This window comes from Topomyia yanbarensis, chromosome 1 (assembly GCF_030247195.1).
Source record: "Topomyia yanbarensis strain Yona2022 chromosome 1, ASM3024719v1, whole genome shotgun sequence".
In the NCBI taxonomy this organism is placed as follows: Eukaryota; Metazoa; Arthropoda; class Insecta; order Diptera; family Culicidae; genus Topomyia; species Topomyia yanbarensis.
The window spans coordinates 81,505,478-81,528,109 of NC_080670.1; the positions used below are offsets into that span (position 1 = coordinate 81,505,478).

Here is a 22,632-nt window from a genome sequence, read left to right on the forward strand (position 1 = left end):
GCCTTCGTTCAATTGATATACCCAGGCATCGGGTACAGAGATGCCAGGTACTTTTTTCAAATGTCTGCAATAATAATTTTAAAAGTCTGGGAAGAACAAAAAATGTCAGGAAAGCTAGTGTAACCAAAAGCCTTTATATTCAAAAATCTGCAAATATCTGCAACAAAACTAAAAAATCTGCAAATATCTGCAACCAAACTAGAAAATCTGCAAATATCTGCGTCATCGAAAAAATCTGCTGCTTAAATTAAAAGTCTGCGAATTTGCAGACTTGTCTGCAAATCTGGCATCCCTGATCGGGTATATCAGAGATGCCAGATACTTTTTTCAAATGTCTGCAAATAATATTTTTAAAGTCTGGGAAGTACCAAAAATGCCTAAATTGAGATATCTGACGTTTAAAATACGCACACCGAGATCTCGCATTTTTATACTACCGCCCTCCCCTTAAGCCCACAAGCGGTTTGTTTTCCTCACAATTCGCAGTGCAAATGATTTGTTTTCCTCCCAATTTAAACGTCAAAACGGCACAATACTAACGCAGCTGGATAAGTCTATAGATAAAGTCTCGACAAACATATGATTACGGCCTAAAAGCCAACTGTCAAAATCCACTTTGAATGGAAATTCCGGACAAACCGTTACACGCCAATCACAGATGTTGGTAGTAAATGAAAGAGAAAAGTTTTCTCCTTCATAAACGGTTGTGAACTGTTTTCGACTAGTAACGGTTTGTCTGGAATTTCCATTCAAAGTGGATTTTGACAGTTGGCTTTTAGGCCGTAATCATATGTTTGTCGAGAAGTTGTAATTTGAAACTAGTGTAACCAATAGCCTTTATTTTCAAAAATCTGTAAATATCTGAAACCAAACTAAAAAAACTGTAAATATCTGCAACCAAATTAAAAGATCTGCAAATATCTGCGTCATCGAAAAAATCTGAAGCTGAAATTAAATGTCTGCGAATTCGCAGACATGTCTGAAAATCTGGCATCTTTTTTTCAAATGTCTTCATATACACGGTTAAAATAAAGTACCCATTAATGAGTATTATACTTCCCAGTCAAAAAGGGCAAGTTGTTGGCTAGCGGGGGCTATTTGCCAACTCGGGTGCGCTAATTGCCCTACAATTTGCCAGCAATTTGGTGGCAATTAGGGGGCTATTTTATATGCAACATTTGGGCGATTAGCCGCTGTCATTTTTTTGCCGCTCTACCCGCCCTTAAATCGTCCCTAAATCGCTCAGGGAACGCGCCATTTAATCGCCCTTAATTGCCTGATATGAAAATTAAAAATAATAATTATTTTCGGATTCACTATTTACTCACATAAATTTATCGGTACACTAGGTAAAGGCCTATTTACACCCTCGGTGAAAATGAACGTGAACTCGATGCGAACCAAATTGTTTTTTCCAATATCTCACTTATTAGTGCATAGAAATTGATGAAAATGAAACTAAACGATAGTTCATTAATATACTTAGCGAATCCATGCACAATTATTCGATATAATTGAACCAATGTAATTATATTCGTATTCCCCGATCATTTTAAATATTCCACGGTGAAATATGTTCGCAGTGGATATTTCACTTGTTCACCAGGAGTGTAAACGGGCTGAAGGACGGAATTGATGCGGCGTGGTGAATATAAGTGTCATCGCTGTTCACGGTGAACGTTCACCTTCGAATACCAAATTGCATTCTGACAAACTGTAAACTGCCAGTTGAGCGTGAGATCGTAGTTCGCTGATGAAACTGTTCACGGCGTCCTCCGCCGTGAACAATGGAAGGTATTCAATACATGTTCACGTTCATTTTCGCCGGGAGTCTAAATAGTGCTTAATCACCACCAGACTATAGGAAGAATCGATGGTGAAATTCGTATTGCGCACCAAAACTTACCACAATCTGACTTTCATTTAAACTCAGAGATCTTGTTCCGCTATACTTACACACGATTCCACAATTTTCCACATTCGATGGCTAAATTAAGTGCACTAAACAAACAAAATACAAGCGGGAACACGCCAATTGTTTAAAAAAAAACAAATTTTAAACTTAAGCCAAACATGAACCGCCATGCGTTGCGTTGCGTTGCGTTGTGACGATGATTTTGGCGGATTGCACACTGACTTCATCATGTTTGACTGCTGATTATCTAATAAGAGTTGCTTAGGAAGTGGTAAGTAGGAATTCATACCAATCCGACCCATATTAAAACCTCAACAGCATGATAGCCATCATTGCCGGCCGCCCCCATCTCCATCGTTCACGGGGAAGGATAAAGGATAAGGTAGACAGGAAGTGTTGATGCTCCACCTACTTAACGGAAGGACGACGATTCATCAGACTCTTCCATAGGTGTCGCGGAGTTGGTGGTTTGGAAGGGTACCAGGTCTAGGATTCGCTCCAAGCAAACGATGCGACCTGTAAAGCATATTCCATTAGGTAGTTGTCCAGCTAGTCTTCGAGTGCACGATCACTCGAAAAAGAGATGATCTTGTTTAGTTTTTGGTTATTTCCAAACTCTGGGCAGCCGGCTACCGAGAGCACACCATGTTCCCTAAACAAAAACAACTTGAACTCCACACAGCCGATCGTGGGAGTATTGCCTGGAAAAGCCAATCTTATCTGCGTAATGGGCCGGATCACTATTTATTGCAACAGTATTTGGACAGAACTCGCTACTTCTTCTCTACGATATATTTATTGGCTTGAAAACTACCAAGTGACAGCATATTATACTGGCAAAAATAGCGCGAGATGTTATAAATCAAGGAAAGTATTTCTTATTTTCCATATCGGATTGTTTGTGGAACACAAGTATACGAGCGACAATACCGAACACTGAAGGGAAATACAAAGGATCGCCAATCTGATGCACGGGCCTATTAGCAATAACGGAGCATTAAATTAGGTTCATAAAAACAGACGCGGCGAACCCTCAATACGCATTGAGCCGTGTTCACAGACACTAGTCAGATCAGTCGTATTGGGGCTAATTTCCGATCAACTATTCATTTTTACGGCAATGTTTTCTCGACTAGATCTGTTCGCACCCTCTCATTCTGTTCGCACCCTCTCATTCTGCGGTCCAAGGACCAAATGTCATCAATAGACCCAGAATCGCGTGGAGGCATGAGATAGGAAACTTGTAAGAATTTTGCTATCCCACCGTTTGACTACAGTCGTGATTCGCTGGTCGGACATTTTTTAACTGGACCGCTTTTTAGTTGGACCTCCGCTAGTTGGACCATTGTCCAACTAAAAAGCATCTGAACGTCAAAATCTCATGTCAAATTTACTTTGACAATCAATCTGACAGTATTTAGAGATGTGAACATATGCATTTACACTACCACCATCTCCTCTGGAGAGTTTTTGACATTTGTCCGTCGGTCCAACTAGCGAATCAAATTCGTTAGTTGGACAAGGCTGTGGCCCAACCAGCGAATCACGACTGTACCAGAATGGATGGGAGAACAGTAATACTAGCAAATACCGACTACCATAAGAGCGGTGCAAATTTGAACGAGTGACGTAGAGTACTGCACTGAAAAAAGGACCAGGAGTGCGATTTTACGAAGTTTTAGCTTCCGATGGCCCTACATTTTCTGACAAAGTGAAGTTCTTGAATGTTGAGATTTTTATTACTGTTTAGTAAAGCAAAAGTATCATAAAGCTAGTGTCAGGCCTTCATGAGACCTCAAGAAGTCACTTTTGGAGGTATTCGTAAATGTAGATTTGTCGGTAGACGGTTCCAAATATAATAGGAAAATACCTAATTTAACACAACTACAGATCACTTGCAACATAAAAAGCTTTTTGTGAAATTCGACAGCTCCATCTTAGGCCAATTCAATAAATTTCCTGCATGAAAGTTTCCATTTTTTAAAAACGGTTTTTAAGCCAAAGCTTTGGAAGTTAAACCTTGGCGTGGAAGTGCCGGTATATTAATATATTCTGTTACTTAGTGTAGAATTAGATTTCGTCATTTACGGCTAATATACAACCGCCAGAAGAAACTTAAAACGTTGGTACACAATCAAGAAAGGCGAATCAGAAAAGGTATATGTCAGTGATTCACTAAATACAGACTGGAAAGAGGGTAATATGGAAAACCTTAAGGTCCGCCCAGATTAAGTCTTCGGTACGGAACAAAACCTCGGCCTAGGAACTCCTAGCATGTTGTTAGTCGCCTCTTACGACATGGGAGCAGTTCCCAGAGGTTCTATTCTTGGTTGAAATAGTGCAAAAAGATTTCAGCCCGCCGGACACCACACGGCTTTTAAGCCAAACATGAACCGCCATGTTTGAAAAACGCAAAAAACAACCAAGTCCATTTCAGCCGCCAGAAAATTTGTCTAAGTATTGATATTGCCTTTAACTCGCATTCGCAAATTGCATTTGTTCTTAGGGGCAATTAGCACAGGCGAGTTGAGTCAAACGTCAAACTTTTTAAATCGCCTGACCATGTTCGTCCGCATTTTTTTTTACAGGGTTCCCATCTCCGACAAAAGCTTAGTATGCACCTCTTGCGAAATGAACTTGCGAAATATTGCGCACTTCCCACCAACCTGGACTCCGCACCTTTAAAGTGCGAGTGATCTCAAAACTGCGAGCTGTCAAAAAACATGTATTTCAAGTGATAGAGATGGTACTTTCATAGACAGACCAGTCGAACTAACCGGTCTATGAGAAGAATTTAATGGAAGAATGATAAGTGCGCAGTGCGGTTAGAATCCAGTTTTTAGTGCCACAAGCAATATTTTTCCTTTTTCCGTGCGGAATTTTGACATTTGTTCGCGAAATTGTGACAGACCCGTTTATGTTTGTTTACTGTCAGATGTCGCTTCTGGCAACAGATCAGTTGTTATTTGTAAACATACTTAAGTCAAAATATCGTAATTCGATAAAATTTATCGAATTTTAATAATAGACTTCTTGTCGTAAAGTGATCCAATAAAAGATTTTTTAAATAATCTTTTGTCTATTTCGTGACATGTGCGACTGCTGAATAGTAACTTTTGGCTGATTCAATCTATTTTTTTTAATAATTATTAAATTTATTTAGGCCCAAATGCGGTAGCTCGACAAGGCCGATTGTTCGTTTTTTACAATAAATAAAAAAACAAAACTAAGTCAAGTTTTTTGTCTCGTTCAGACGCAGCTTTCTGCTGCGTGTTGAGATCCTTTTTCTAGGTGGCGAAATATTGCCAGTGTTGTCCACTGCAATTTGAGGTTCGATCCGTTTGTCTTCTTTCGCGTTGTCGTTCATGTCCATGTCCTCATCCGTAGTACTTTCCTGCTGCTCGCGGTCAGATGTTCCAGTTTGTGTCTTACTCTTATCGGTCGTTATTGTATGTTCGTATTTTTCGGCATTCGTTTCGTTGTTGTTGCTGGTTGTTGGTGCTTGATCCGGAGATGTTGGTTTTTAAGCTGTTAGTGGTTTAGCATAAGATGGTTCTGGGCTGATTTTATATGGATTGGTTCCTTAACAGTTCCTTTCCTTAACAGTTTCTACGCAAGGTTTTCCGAGGTGCAGCTTCTTCGTGCAGAACTGGCACGTAGGAATTTGCCCTGGGTACGTGACTAGTGATGTCTGTTGAATGAGAGCATCGTCCCTTCCTAACACTGTGAAGCTTAAGTATGAGGGAATTGGCTTGGTCACACACATTCTCACCACACGAACACCGTTAGGGATGCCCGGGAAAAAATTCCTCCATGTATCATGTGTAACGGAGTCTACTTCTCCGTATTTTTGCAAGCATTTTTTAATCGCGCCGTCAGGAGTACGCGTAGCCAAATCATGGGCCCGAACTTCTACAGCGCCGTTCTCGATGTATACGGGAATGCTATATTTAACATTGCCGCATTCGGCGGTGTGCTACATGTTGTTTCGCGAGGCGAATGACTCAGCTTGGTTAATGTTGTTGAACGAAATCAGCACGCAATGTTTGATATGATGCATTTGTAGGGTTTTCACTTCAGCCAGATTGAGCTCCATCTGCACTTTTAATAACTGTTCCACTTCCCGAATGGCTGGTCTTACGGGGCATTTTGAAAAATCAACAGCACTCTTAAATAAAAGTAATCTAGAAATGACTAGATTTTAATCATTCTGAAACTAAACTAGGTTTAGTCTTTACAATGATTACTCTTCTGATTGAAATTTAATCATTGCTCTGATTATTTTGGTTTTAGTTAGAAAATGATTAATTTTTTATCCAACACTGTTCCATCATTCTCGTGTGTTCCCTGCAGTTTGTTATTTTTTTACAAAATTTTGCGGCGAATGAACATTTTTATTTTTTGGTTCAGAATTTAAGGTAAGTAAATAAATAGGCTTGGAGAGTAGTTTCCATTTGCTGAAAACGTTATTTTGTCCACAGTTGTAGAAGGACATCCTCTGGTGGTCAAAATAAATTCTCAATGTGATACGGAACCAGGTTCTGGAAGCGATAATCAGTCGCTGCCGTTCAGTCGGACTTAAAGTAATCTTAGTTTCTATTGTGAGTATACCGGACAAACAAAATGATCACAGGTTTGCTTGCGCTTCCGACAGCTGGTTTGCGTTATAAAGTCCCGGGGACACTCGGGCGCAGTTCTTATGCGTCATAATATTAAGCTTTTATTGCGACACAGTATCCCACATATCGACTGTGACCAAAGATTCGAAACGATAGTGCGTAGTATTGTCCGGGACATTGTGACGCACAAGAGGTGCTCATAGGATCCGAAAATAAATCTCACCTTATGACGCACGTCCGGATCTTACGACGCAGGCTGGCGAGTCATAATGTTCTGTTCGCAGTACGATCACCGAACGTTGTGGCTCTAGCATGTCTTCGGACTTTAAGACGCACATTTATTTTCGTTTATTCTGACGCAGCTTTGTGCGTTAAAATGTCCCGGACATTATCGTCCAAATATCGTCACCAGGGACTATAATATTCAAAATTCAAGTATGATTTAAGCACTATTTACACCTATCCGATCCGTTTCAGTGACGGTTCAGTACCGTGCACGGACATCAATATTTTTTCCTCCTTATTGCGAGCATTTACAATTGTCCGGCACAGGAACCGGGTGGACAAGTGTGAACGTCACGTATAAAATATATGAAAGAATATTGGTGTCTGTGCACGGTACTGAATCGGATCGGAAAGATGTAAATTTGGCTTTAACCCTTTCATGCCCAACTTTTTTCTCGTGCATGTAGGGTTTTAAAACTATTTTTCCTCGAAAACGGTGGGGTCCAGAAACACGAAAAGCCTTTTTTCATAAAGATAGGTGCTTCTCTCGCAGTGCTAGAAGCTGCTCAAATTTTATCTTCCAATACTCAATACAATTCTCCTACAATATTTACAATAGTCCAATTGCGTGGAAAATGTAGCCAAAGACGATTGTATACTATTCCCCCGAAAATCATTCCCCAGAAGGCCATTCCCCAGAATTCCACTCCCCAGAATATCATCCCCCAGAATATACTATTCCCCAGAAAGTCATTTCCCAGAATTTACCATTCCCCAGAATTCCATACCCCAGAATACACCATCTCCCAGAAAGTCATTCCCCAGAAAAGTTTAACTTTTTTTTATTGATTTGATCTTTTCAAACGTACTAATCGTTGCAAGAGGCAAATCACTTGTGATGCATTTTTAAAAATCAGCGAAATTAAATGCATTTATTTCCATCAAAATAGAAATTCATAATGTATTTTGCTTTGCGTACAATGTCTTTTGCGTTGCGTGCAAGACGTCAAAACCCTACGAAAAAACTAGCCTTACATTCCAAAAAACGTCGAACAACTTGTATCAGCGTAGGACGTTTGTTGAACAAACTTTTCTGCGAGGGAGTGCAAAGTTGATGCAAAAATGGAAATCAAATGCATTTTTCTAATTTGATGCGAATTTGTTATACATTGCTAGAGTGATCTGCCCCTAGACTCGTACCCACTTCCATCGAACGACATTCTTCGATTCGGTCACATTTGAAATGATTTGCATTGTGTTGAAACCGGAAGTTAGGATGACATTATTTATTCCGAATTTAAATAAAGAATAGCTGACTTTCCCGAAAAACCATTCCGCAGAAACTAAGATACCGAAGTGTTTTCCCCAGAAAGAACTATTTTCCAGAAAACCATATCCAGAATGAACCAATGCTCATAAGTTCATTCCACAGTTATACCCATTTCCCAGACATTTTTTTTGAAGTGGGAAATTTTTTTGATGAAAATCAAAATATTTTTTCAGTATGTTGCCCATATTGCTCCCCTCGAAAAGTGCACTGGTAGCAGCATTAGACAATAACAATATAGGACAAATTGCAAAATTCAGTACAGGTGTGTTTTTCAGTGCCATTCAACAGAAACCATAGAAAGCGGTAGCCCCCTTTCTAGGATCTAAAAGAATGAAACAGTGTTATGTAAGTAAGGTTATGTGGCGAAACCAAAACTTTGTACATTACCTAAGTCAATGCATGATGCTGGTACGGATAAGCCGTCGAAAGCGGCGGCTCCTCGCAAAAATATCGTTGCACCAGTTCGACCAAAACACCAGCTACACCTTTTATACACGCTTACAACCACTCATTTACAAATTACTCAACCCTCAGGCCCAGGAACAATTGGTATATCCCCCGTATACTTGCACATATGTCAGTAGCGCCATAATCGCAAATGCGATAACAGTCCCGACTAATAATATATTTAATTCAAAATGATCGCTAACATTGACGAATAATTGTTGTCGAGTATTATGTCTAACTCTGTGGTAAAAGTACCATTTGGCGTAAGGTATGAAAATACTTTCGAATGTATTTAGTGCTACCTGTTTGAGTAAACCGAGCAATCGGGTGGATCGTACATTTGCGTACGAAACATTCCCAATACAAAAGAAAGATAAATGCTCTAAAAACCCACGAAACCATTTGTCAAAATATGCATTCATTTCGATTTTAATATGGATTTAACCAAAGCTCCAAAGAAGGAATCAACATATATGTTTGAATAAACCGGGCAGACGAAAAGATTACAAGTTTGCGTGCAAGAGTTACTTGGCGTACAAATTCAAAGAACTGCTCATGTTTGAAAGAAGGATCCAAGTCCTATGTTCGAGTAAACCGGTTATACGAGAGGATAACAGGTTTGCTTGCGAGAGGCCGCCGCTCTCGACGGCACATCCTCAGCAGCTTAACACCGCATAAGTTCCTTTAATTAGGTATGCGCAAACCTTTGACCTAACCACAAATAATGAATAAAAACCATAAGTTTTCTGGGGAATGGGGCATTCTGGGGAATGACTTTCTGGAGAATGGGGCATTCTGGATAATGGTTTTCTAGGGATTGGTACATTCTGGGAAATGTCTTTCTGGGGTATGGTACATTCTGGGGAAGGGAATTCTGGGGAATGGCTTTCTGGGAAATGGCTTTCGGGGGAATGGTATACAACCGCCAAAGACAGTCTAAATTGATAAGTTTTAGCAATTTTCAATAATATTGCAACATAACTTTTTATAAATATTAAAATCAATAAAGCTCTTTTATGATTTGTCATAAAATTGTTATCAAATATTTTAATAATCAATTATTGTGTTATTTACGTGTTCGGTTAGATAGATTTATTGCGCACTTCCCACCAACCTGGACTCCGCACTTTCGAAGTGCGAGTGATCAAACTGCTACTGAAAACTGCGAGCTGTCAAATCACATGTATTTCAAGTGATAGAGATGGTATTTTCATGGACAGACCAGTCGAGCTAACCAGTCTATGAGAAGAATTCAATAGAAGAATAGTAAGTGCGCAGTGTGGTTAGAATCCAGTTTTTACTGCCACAAGCAATAAACGGAAAATATAAAAATTCGATTTGTTAACATTTTGCAGTTTGGCCCTTTTCAAATATTTGACTAGATTTACAATGTTTCAATTATAATTTGCAGCTCACTAACAAATTCGAACGTCGACTAGACTCGAATTCATCGGAGATTGTTGGCATCAGTATGCTGTAGCACGAAGGCGATGTAATAGTGAAAAATCAGAAACTTCTTTCGCACCCATGTCCCTTCTGTGATATTCAAGGGCCAAGCATACTAGTGATGTGCAAAACGGCTGCAGAATCACCTCGGTCCGGGCGGAGATACCTTGCACGGCGATAGTTTCTTTTGGCGATGAGCCGCTTAGAGTGCTACTAGTGTGGTATGTGTTTATCTTTGGTTTCATCCCTACCAAGGTAAATTCGGTTGTGTTGCTGTCAGCTTTGCAGGTAATCAAACGCCTTATACAGACTATACTGCTGTGATAAGCATAACAGTCCCACCTGCATAGGAAATCCATAGCAAATGGGACTGTTATGCGTATCACGGCAGTATAGTCATGGACTCTAATTATCTTACTCCTAGCTAACAGATAACCATGTGCAGCACAGAACGACATCAAGGAGAACAAGAACAGTGTCGACAGATGCTCCTTATTCTGGACGGTGAAGGTTTCCATCGATCGAGAGGATCTACGAGCACGTCAGGTTTTGGCGGCGCATATCAGCAAGCTTGTACCGTGGATGCAATATTTCAATATTGGAAAAACAAACTCATTGAGAAGGAATCGTCGCCAGTTCAATGACCTTATTTTCACCATCAGTCTCAACATATTTTCGATTCCAACATATTTTCGGAGAAGCTCGAAGCAGATTGTGATATGCATTCCAAAGAAAACCAGACACAGGAGAACGTTGAGATTCGATGGAATATGGGATTGAACAAGAAAACAATTGTCTATTCGATGTTGACATGAAGGTTGATGTTGGGATTTACAAGCGAACTGCAAAAATCATTGGTGTGCAATGAAAGTTCCCAATATTTACGGACAAGACAAGATATTTATTTTCAATTGAAATACAAACATCAGTCACAGGTCGAGTGCGCCTTACGCTATGCGGTGGATTTTATCTAAGAAGGTATTTTTCTGCTTTGAGAGAATGTGCACTGATGATAATAGCGATTCTAATTGTAGATCTACTCGTGGATATTGGGATACGGCCATCAAAATGGTTCCAATGATGTTACACTCTGTATCAACAATTTGCCAATGTGCTTCAGTGCTCCGAGCTTGCCTGATTCGTTCCCAGATGTAGGTCGTTAACCCATTATAACCCAGCTATGTTAAAACTTTTGGTAATTTATAAAATACTTCGTGAGCTCTCATATTATGTCGAATTAAGTATGGGAAAAATAAAATAACCACTTTGGACCGTTTCGTTGCGAAAAAAACTAACGTATGAAATTTCATACGCTGGGCTGATAGGGTATCAAAAAATCATTACAGAGAAAAAGAAAAAGAACATTTTCTTACGAGAATTTACATAAAAAATATTCCGGGTAGAACCAGGTATGATTTGCTACGTATTAAGCATTTGTTAGCCTTGAATGTACTGATTCAACTTTAAAATCAGCGTGAAAGTTGTAAATCTCCTCCTAATCCTAAAGAGGAAATAATTTTGCCTTGGGAAAAAAGATATCGGTTCAGCCTAGCGTATGAAATTTCATACGTTGAACTACCAGCAGAATGTTTGCAATTGTTTCACCAATTTCTTCCATTTTTTCGCACTGAGCCTCATCTTTCACATCTCTTATGGCCATTCGTTCACAATCCGAAACAAGAATTAGTGATTTAGAAGAGAAAATTAATAATATGTATTGTTCACATTTTGGTTTGAATTTTATCCAACTTTGACATTCGAAAACACAATGGAATTTAATAAAAAATGATTATTGAGCATACACATTATAAACTATAGGGTATTAGTTAACATTCACAGAAGACCAGAAGTTTGAAAACGGCTTTATTGTATAACAAGTATGATCCAGAAATGTGTTGTTTTTGCGCATGAAATTTCATACGCTAGGACATAATGGGTTAAATAAAATAGCTGATTCAAAAGCTACCCGTAGCGGGTAAAACTGTGAAACGTCTATCAGCTGGTAAATTCTGGTGGATTCCAGTATGTGCACGAAATAACACTGCTGTTGATTAGTTAACAGAAACAAATTATCGTACCAACTTGGAAGTGTGTTGCTAAGGTTTGCGAAGTTTTGACTCTCCAATTATTTTTTGGCTCTGCACATTCAATTTCCTAACACGGACTTGAAGAAATCACATCCTGCGAGTTCTGTTCGTCAAAAAAAAATCTAAGGCATGAGGAATGAAGCGAATCGGGAGTTGTTGGAAGCACATGCACTTGCGTCAGTGCTGGTGATCCCAGATTTGAGTGTACGGTCCCGGTTGTACTTGCAACCAACAATCGGGCTTGGACTAATTGTAATGTGTGATAAGGTAATAGATATATTATTAATTAATTAATATTTAATTAATAGATAAATAATTCGACTGGCACATATTCAACAACTGATGAACAAGCATATGCAGTGTCATCCAGGCTCCTGCTAGGCAGCCATTTTGTCCTAGCCAACATCTGCCTTTGTTGAAATCAAAACAACCCAATGCTATTGCACGGGCGACATGGGCCTAGAGCCGGCTAGGCCCACATATGTTGACTACTGTCAAAGTCTGTATATCTCAATAGCGGATGACAGGAGTGACACCCTCCTGGTGTCATCACAGCAACCCTCAGCCACAGTTTATAGAGAATAGTTGCGCAAAGAGTGAAGACAAAAACTCTACATCTTTACAGCAAAAGCTTAGTATGCACCTCTTGCGAAATGAGGTCGCGAAATATTTTTCCTTCTTCCGTGCGGAATTTTGACATTTGCTCGCGAAAACTAGTCTATGCGTTTGCCGTTAGATGTCGCTTTAGACAGCTGAAAAGCGCTATCAGCTGTTGTTTGTTTATTTCTTCTCCATGTTTTTGCTATCATTTCCGAATGTTTTGAATGAATCTTTTGGCGAGATGGGCCATCCCTGGCCTTAGCCTGTCACGTTACAGCGACGAAAGTAAAAGAAAAAAATGAATCTTTTTTCTTCATTTGTCGCTGATGACCAAGTTAATTACCCCCGTGTAACTGTTGGTAACTCGTAAAAACTCAGGAATATCTATACCTATAAGCTTTGAAGATCACTAGAAGAGTAATGACGTGTTTACGAATTTTATTAACGTGTGACATTAGAAGGAGGATCCGATAGATAGTCAACCAAATACAGAAGCATTGCCGGAGCTCTTGCATATTTCACTGATGTTGCGATGTCGGACTTTGCAAATATGACTGCAGAAGATGAATCTTTTTATCATGCAGAATGCGCAACCGAATGCTCCCAAATAATTCGGTTGCAATGCTTCAGTTTTATTCAGATTCCATATACACTCAGACACAAGCAGACGCTTATCTGTGGTGCAAAATACCAATATCAAATAGGTTTCTTTTTGCTCATTACCCTTATTTTATTCCGGCATAGCAGACGGGATGAAACATAAAATAATTTAATTCTATTTGAATATCGTTTAAGCATTCAGCAATCTACTTTATGAATTTTATCTCGCTTTTTGATTAACTACAACAATCTACAAGTGCTACAACACTAATTGCATTGCTCAATCGACTTTATCTCTAGAATTAACTTGTCGGCTCGTTTAACATTTGTAATACCTCACGTAGCTGTTGAAAATAGTCCTATGTTGAAATGAATTGATACACTGTTCCAACATGGTACAAAGAATGTGAAATATTGAATATTAAATATTAACTATAAAATATACACGAATTATTGATTTCGCGTATTTGTTTCAAATTCTGTTTTTGCTGAACATCCAAGTTCACTATTTCGATTTTCAACTGCAACCAGAATATATTATATTACATATTCGCATCAAGGAAACAAAATGAATATCATTGTTAGTTACGACATAATGAAAATTTTTCCCAGAAATAAAAAAAATAATGAAGGAACACATAAATTATTGTTATTTATTATTTATCAGGATGCGATTGCACAGGCTGTCTCAACAACCAGTTTCTGCAACCTATGTGCATTAACTGCGTACACCTACCGTTGCACTTGACAGTGTGTGCAGTGCTTTATGGTTACACCTATGACCGCGCACCCGGTTTCCCATGACCCTTTTGGCGGCTCAGAGGCTGTCCTTCCATGTTGCTCAGGGATACATTGCTCCTATACACATCCATACATACAAACTTAGATTCATACAGACACAAGTTGAAAGCGGTTAACGTCGCGTCATCTAGTCTCTGTAATCCTATGGAAAATTATCTCACCATCGCCTTGGGGTCTACGTCATATTGGCAAATTTCACATTGAATCCGATTCTGTCTCTTCCTAATCTCCTTTTTGTCTCCTAGGTCCGAAGCGGATCAATCGACTATTATTTGAATCGGTAAATATACTAGCAGTATTAGTCCTTATTCGCGAATACTTTTTCCTACAACTGTGCTATTTCATCTCTATCTTATAACAGAATTCGATTATCCCTGTTCTAGTCAATATACGTATACGTATTCATTACATTATGGACCAGGCAAATCCTCAATTTTTTCTATTATCATTATGCTGAGTAGCTAGACGAGATAAGGTATTTTAGGGTTTCACAAAAAGAATCTCTGCCCATAAAGGACAAGAAATATTTGTCCACTAGTCCCAATAAAGTATGCTCGAACCGAATATCCACCTGGTTCGACTCGAACAGACCACACCGACCCGAAAGGGCTGCTTATCATTTCTGAGAGCCGGTGTGCTTGATCGAGTTAAATAATCATAAGAACAAGTCCTGAATAATTAAGTATCCCTTAGGTGCCATTCATGCACTCCTTCCCTGAACAAGCCTCATACTCAAGGTCAAAAGAATCGACAACCAATGAGAATGGACCATACCAGTCGAAGGTCACAGGCCCAGCATCTCGTGCAGTTCCTGAAATTAGATGTTTGTTAGTGCTACTTACAGATTTCATTTCAATGGTGGTAATTAAGTGTCTCATTCCCATCTTGAATAACTAGTTTATCGCTGCTCATCTCTTACGGCATTTCGACACCGTCGGACGACTGTCTCATAGAAGAGATCTATTTCATCCTCAATTTCCGTCGGAGCTCATATATGGTACGCCCAAATGGTTCTACAAGCTCGAATATCAACTATCTGAAGCAAAAAAAAGACGTTAAACAAAAATTTATAAATATACCCTAATCCTATAATCAACTAAGGCTATCTGTCGATTCTAAGGCAGGAACGCTAATGATGTGACCATCAAGAATACGTCAGATAAGCTTAATTGACCCCCTTCGACACCAGTTTCGCCTTACCAAGCCGTTACGCGGGTGGCGGCGTGAAAACTGCCATATAGGAGTTGAGAACGGCTTGAAAAACATCTGATGTTGCTCCAAATGTGTGTGATATCCAGGACTGGCAAGGTTCCATCGAGCCTAGTTTGCATTCCTTACATAGCTAGACTCACTGTTCTCCATTCACCCACAACAATGAAAGAACAAATGTAAAAATATACAAATTAGTAAATGAATAACTAAATAAATAGCAAATGGGCACATAACCATGCGCCTGAGGGGTAAGTCGTTTTAAATTTACACGTGAGAAAAATAATTAGGGTTGAATTTTTTCACGCAGGACGACTGCGAAAATAAAACCATCATTGAAGGTTAGATGTTGGACGCAAAAACAAGCCGAACAGATTGCTTACAAACTGATTCCGGGCAAGCGGGGTCAGCTGTTTGTCGTGCACAGTTGCTACCGGTACCCATCGGATCGGTTGATCAGCGAGGGCGAATTGCATGGAAGTGCACCAAGTGTAAAGTGTTTGTTGTCATCGCCGGTCGTTTCGTTACACTCGAGGATCGTGGAAAGGAGCATGAGCAGGAACAGGATAAGAGTGATTCGTTCTTGGGCTATCAAAAGGAGATGACACAGGACGATCTATCGCAATTGGTGGAACTCGATGTTAAGAAGGAACAACTTGCTGAGGATGACGACGACGGAAACGGCGCCAACGATGAAAATCGCTTCGAAGCATATATAATTTCTTTTAGATTTTTTGCTGTTTTATAGCTGTCTGTTCTACCTTCTTGAAATATTTATTTACATGGTATTGAACAAAATATTTTTCATCTTCTTCTTCAAGGTGTTTTGGAAAAATTCTTGCCACTTTACTCTACTGGCCGTCCAACGACAAAATAAAAAAACAAAGTCGTTTTCTTCAAGAGTTTACCCACAGATAACAGACGTTTAGGCTAGAACAAAATTTCTTCAAAAACCTGTGTAAACTTTCAAATTGATAAACGTTGGAAATCCGTGTTTCACTATTGCCATCTGCGCAACTGTTTGCTACACGTGTTTAACAGCTGCACTCTAACTGCATTGTATTGATCACTGCGTCATCTGCAAACGTTTGCCAAACGTGTTTCAGACGTCTAATTTATTCGGAATTTCAGCAGCGGGTTTTTATACACGATTCAAATCGAGCTTAAACGTCTGTTATCTGTGGTTCACTTAACTCCAAGTTATAACAATTAAACATGCACTTCACAATCCTCGCGTTACCGATCCTTGAATTAAATCCTAAGGAAATCAACTGATAGAGCTAAATAAAGTTATAGATTCACAATCGGAACAATAATGAACAAAAAAAGCTCCAGCGCCTTTCACCAGTAGCTGGTCGAAAACACTACGATCCGATCTTTTCAATAACGTCCGAGTTCTCCGCGTCTAGCAGCTGAATCTTTTTCTGGAAGTGTTTTTCGAATGATCTGCAAATCATCATGCTTCGATCACTGCCCACCAGGTTGATGGCGATGCCTGTTAAAGAAGAGGGAAGAAATACAATCTATAGAATCACAAGAATGAGTCGCACTTACAGAATTTACCGGTGTGTCCAATTCGATGCAGATACGTTTCGCAATCGGCTCGTCTCTACTGATCCATCGACAGGATGAACTTTACAATGGTCACCTGTTCGACATCGATACCTAGAGCGAAAAAATCTCTCCGTAACCTGGTGCTGCAGACAGAATCAAGTGGTGGAACTTACCCCAAGACAAAACGTTCGTTGTAATCAATACCTTCTTTAGTCCGGCTCGGAATCGATTCAGACCGGCAAACCATTGCTCCACCGTTAAATCACCGGACAGTACCGCTACCGAATGACCATCCTATCGGCCGTTTTGCGTGTCTGTTTCCATCGATTAACAATGCCAATCACAACTGTCCTATACTCACACGACAGAAAATGATCGCATATCCGATGGTAATCACGCCAAAGATGATCGAAATTGCTTGATATTTCTCGTCCTGGTTGCGGTACTTATTGTAGTGCTGTTTGATGTTATCTAGTGATTCTTGCTCCCGCGCTAGCTGAATCACGATCGGATCGGGTAAGATGTACTCGGCGAACTCCATTACCTCCCGCTCGTACGTGGCCAAGAACAGCGATCATAACGCCCGCTTCGTTTAGTACACAAACGGCAATTTCTCAAGGTCGAACGCCTGAATTTTATATTCCAGTCCATCAGCTTACCGGGTGTTTCGATGATGATATGATTAATCAGCTTCGCCCCTTTGACAATCTCCTCGCCGCGGATGAGGTAACTAAATTTGATTTGCGGACATAACTTTGTAATTTTGGCAGCTGCTACCCCCTTCTGATTTGCCAGTTCATACGTAAGGGAAAGGCAAATCACCTGCGGATAGTTTTTTTAACGGATCGACTCGACTGAGCATTGTCAGCGCGAAAGCAGCGGTTTTTCTTGTTTCTGACTGACTGGGCGATCATGTGCTGGGCGGGTCGGCCAACAGAGTAGGTAGAGCCGTTTCCTGAATCTTGGAAGGGGCGTTGGAATCCATAGCATAGACTCCCTGAAGCAGTTCCGGCTTCATGTGCAAAGCTTCGAAAGTTTTTTTGCATCCTCCGGGCTAAAAGATGAATCATGGATATTTTAAAGCTGATACTAGATATTTCTGGAGAAAATTTAGGATAGGACGTAAGCTACAATGAGATTTTCTTTGGGGTCTTTTTCTGTTAATTACTCGGTCGTTTTAGTATTTAGTACTCAACTCTTTGCATAATATTCTAGTAAAAAGCATCGGCTTTCGATATGTACTGGAAAATTTGTACAATGTTATAGTGACGTCGTAATTAACGAAAGAGAAAGTAAACAAAGATAATCTCTCAATGTTAATTATGTCCTAATAAAAAATTTCTCGATTTCGACTTACTTGAATGCATCTGCATCTTCCGTGTAGGAAGCTGTTTTTCTATTTCCACTAGCAGCTTGTCTTTCTTCAGGAGCAGCCAGTCAGAATTTCCATAATTAACGAACTCAAAACTGCAGGTGCAGCCGTTTCTACGGGAGTAACCGTCGCTGGTTCTACTGCCGATGGACTAGGTTTTTCCGCATCCTCTTTTTCCGGAATGCCAACCGCCGGCTCCGGTTTCTTATCCTTGGTGATACTCGGATCGCTACCTTTTGTATTGAAAAGAAAAATACAAATCCTATGAAACAATGATCGCTCCAAAAACAGGTTAGGCACTTACGAGAGCATAAATTTCCTGATCCTCTGCCTTTTTGACTCAGTTATCAGCAGCACTTGCCATCGTTTCGACCGATTGCATCGCAAAAGCAAATTCTATACATGTTGACAGCTTGTGATGAAAAAATACAAAAAATTCACAAATCTTGTTTTTTTTGTATTTTTTTATCGCATTCTGTCAAAATTTCGCAAGCCTCCGAGCGGAATAATACCACTGATCATTATTTCGCAAGGAAAAAGCTTTCCGTAGTGACAGCGCATAGAAAGCAGCGCAATCTCGCGGAAGTAATATGAAACTTATCGTTTGTCGAACCGTGTCTCGGCTAATTGGAAATTTCGGTATCGTTTTCGCGAGAGCTGCGTACCGCTTACGAAATGGAAATTAAAATTTTTTTCGCGAGCATTTCGCGACGTTTTTTATGCATAGGTTTTGTATAGGAAATTTCATTTCGCAAGAGGTGCATACTTAGCTAAAGCTGGATTCTAATTTTGTTCGATAGGTACACTTTTTTTGGCTTCACTCTCTGCACACTCTTTGCGTACCTTTCTACTAAGGCCTTCGCCCTCAGCGACTGATATCCAACCAAACTTTTGAAAAGAGCCTATCTGCAAAACGTAAACATTGAGAAATTTGCAAAAGAATTTGTAGTCAAATAATTCATTTTAATCCTATTTATCCTATCGCAATGCTGTGATGTAAATTTGTTTCAAAACGTCGGATAATTTGGATCTGTCAAAATACATCTAGAACACGGGTTTCCCAATGCGATGATCTGGCCACCTGTTCTAAATATAGTTTATTCGGTTTTGTTATTCTTTATCACTTGTGTGACACATATTGCGTTTTCTGCTGTCAATTGTCACACATACTAATGAAAAATATTTGAAACAGTGTTCAACTCTTGTTTCAAATTGTGCAAAATTTAAAACAATATTCTGGTTACAATTGAAAACTGGAAAATCCAACCAGCGAAAATCGTATTTTCTCTGGTTCTAAACAATGGAATCACGTCGGAAGTAGTGCGCTATATTCGTACAACGATGCGCTATACAGCGCACATCTTCCGACATCATGGATTGGTACTAAACAAGAGAAAAAACGATTGTCGCTTGTTAGATTTTCCAGGTTTCAACTGTAACGACTATTAGTCTATTAGGCGAGTTGTTTTAAATCTGATCTAAAAAGTGCTCGAAAAATAGAACTGCATCTCAGCATTGCGATCGATCTGTTTTAGTCGGTGATGTAAAATAGAACAGCCCATATAGAACAAAATAATAAGCGTTGCGAACAGCCTTAGAAAATTGAAACTATTTTATTGCGTTTGATTGCGCAAATTGCTTCTAGTTGTATACCTAATACAAGAAAATGCTTTTCAGGTCTGATATTACACCGAAAGTTAGAAGCATTAAGTGAAATCTAATTTGGCCCCATTGAACATCGTAAAACCATTGGCCATGTATGTAAACTATGGAAAAGTTGGGCTTAAAGTAGTTCTAGTTCGATTAATTCATCGAGTTGGTTGTTGAGCTGTTTTCCTAAGCCTTTTACAATCAGTTATAATCTGGGGGCTGATCACTTGTGATGCATTTTTAAAACTAAAGCGAAATTAAATGCATTTCTGTCCATCAAAATAGAAATTCATAATGTATTTTGCGTTGCGTGTAATGTATTTTGCTTTGTGTGCAAGACATCGAACCCCTACAAAAAACTTGCCCTACATTCGGCAACACGTCGAACAAAGTGGATCAGCGTAGGACGTTTGTTGAACAAACTTTTCTGTGAGGGAGTGCAAAGTTGTTGCAAAAATGGAAATTAAATGCTTTTTTTTTATTTGATGCAAATTTGTTTTACATTCTTAGAATAATATGCCCCTAGGTTATAATACAATAATTCTGTGTTGCTAGTTATGCCCTTTTATAATCAGTTCAGTCATAAAAATCAATTTGGCCCTTTTTTTAATTCGTGATAAAATCGTTATCAAAATTCATCATAATATAAATAATTATTGCGTTATGCACGTGTTTGGTTAGGTATTTTTAATGGGAAACATGAAAATTTAATTTGTTAACATTTTGCAATTAGGCTCTTTTCAAATGTTTGGCTAAAAATAATTCCACTGACGAATATGCTTTTTGTCTGCAGACCATGCTTAATCTTGTTTTTTTATGTTGATTCCACCAACAAGTGTTTAATTTTTTCTCCCACCCCCAGATCAACATGCTCTAATGTTTACGAGTTCGAGAGAAGTTTTCGTCCACACAGAGCACCGCCGAGAGCATCAAACGTGAGGAGGAATGGAAAGAAACTACTCAGTTCGGATCACCAGCTAGATATTCGATACATACTGATTTATTGCCTGCATGCAACGTTTAGCAAAAACATACCGGATTGGTTCAGATCATCGGTTCCTCCGCCGGATCACTGGGAGCACTTATGTTTTCGGAAGAGGAAGTACAAGGCAACACGATTATGTTTGCCAACATGCTTATGCTGCCTTGGATCGGAATACGCTGGACCCTTTTTAGTCCATCCAGGTCCTGCTTCATCGGTTCTGATCTTGACACGCTTGGTTGCTCATCAATACAGCGATGAACTGATAACAAATATAGAACTGTCCATAATCGATGACAACAAACCCAAAGGGAAGACAATAACCTTTGGAAAATCTCATCCTGTAGGTACTAATGGCTGCTGGTTCCCTGTTCGTGTTGAGAAACGAGAATAACTGCTTTTTCGTCGATTGAATTTTGATAGTTGAGATTTATTTGTGCGATGCAAAGTATCTCTGCCTGGTCTCGAAGATTCCTTAGATAATCCACGGGCACACCCGTATACCGACAATTTCATCTGTGACAGCGTATGTCTGCTGAAGGAGTACGAGTACGAATAGAAAAACGGTACCGCAGACGCTTGGATTCTGTACGATACTTCGATTTTAGTCGAAATTTCTATCTGATTGTGAATGTTAAAATTTCAGGAGTTTATCACCAATTTCGTACCAAATACATAGTATTTGCTCGCACTATCCAAAGAGTATGAAGGTAATCGTTGGCTGTACAAATCAAAGTGCTGCCAGACAGTAGTATCCGGAGGTTAGGAGAAATCCGCTGATCAGGAAAATGTTTTTAATACGCACGGGAACTTGGAACATGGAAAAGACAATTCGTTTCTCGAAGGCTGGCTTCCAGCTGGAACAATTCGGAAGGTCAGCAGGCCTGTGGTTCAGTATCAAGGATCACTGGCTATTACATAATTACCGCCGACAATCCAATAGTTCTTTCCAAACAGCAGCTGCGAAGTCATCGGTTGAATGTATGCCACCAAGTAACCTGCATCACCTTCCGTGGATATTTGTTCGGCAATGCAGGTGAGTTCAATGCTCATTATAGTCCTTTCAAAGTGTGTTGTTACATTGTCTACCTGCTACTTTGTATTTTCATTATTTATTTTTTCGCTCCGAGCCAATAATTAGTTCTAATTTTTTTCACCCTTCGCTAAGGTCCCGTCGGTAGCATGATAAACAGGCAGAGAATCCCACCATTGGACATGTTCACTCGTCCTTACGACCCGGAGCGTGTCCAGGCAGCAATTATGCCTGTCACAGTCGGTGCTCATGAACATTTATCTCTGTTGGTTTTCCAGCACCTACTCAGGCGATGCAGATAGCTAAACAGTCAGCCTAATCAAATCGTAGTTGTCGTAATAGGCATCAAACCGGAGTAATAATCAATCAGTCTGCTAAGTCGATCAAGTGCCACAAGTAATGTTTCAACCGGGTTTCAGTCTCCTGTAGCAGCCTTGGTAACTGCTTTCCGTAATCAGGAACAACACCGAATTGTGTCCAACTGTAGCATAAAGTTAATAAATAATCGGAAAAATTTAATTGTGTTCTTCACTTTTATGTTTTGAAATTCTTATTGTTTTGGTTTCATTTTCAGCTGGTTCCTCGGTCGCCTCAGAAAAAAGTAATCAAAGGGGGATGCCAAAGAGAATAGGGAAAGAGACGAAGAGCGAAAATCAGTCAAAACGGCAACACTCCCTTTATGATGATTTCAACACTAGAATTTTGGCAAACGCTTCCACAGACAGCACTTTAAATGACTCCTATTATATTTTGAAAAGAAAC

General features: G+C 39.6%; 2 long non-coding RNA genes across 3 annotated transcripts; one reads left to right on the plus strand and one right to left on the minus strand.

Moving 5' to 3' along the window:
* Positions 1 to 9,637: 9,637 nt before the first annotated feature.
* LOC131693888 (uncharacterized) lies at positions 9,638 to 11,805 on the plus strand. The gene is made up of 3 exons (XR_009306350.1): positions 9,638 to 10,270; positions 10,407 to 10,960; positions 11,017 to 11,805. It is a non-coding gene; the product is annotated as an uncharacterized LOC131693888 (long non-coding RNA).
* A 4,287-nt stretch (positions 11,806 to 16,092) lies between these two features.
* On the minus strand, positions 16,093 to 18,772 carry LOC131693901 (uncharacterized). 2 transcript variants are annotated; one of them, XR_009306359.1, is made up of 5 exons: positions 18,510 to 18,772; positions 18,191 to 18,438; positions 17,007 to 17,887; positions 16,834 to 16,944; positions 16,093 to 16,774 (listed from the first exon to the last, which is right to left on the minus strand). It is a non-coding gene; the product is annotated as an uncharacterized LOC131693901 (long non-coding RNA). The 2 variants fall into 2 exon arrangements; XR_009306354.1 differs by having other exon boundaries at positions 18,191 to 18,770.
* Between the last annotated feature and the right edge of the window lie 3,860 nt (positions 18,773 to 22,632).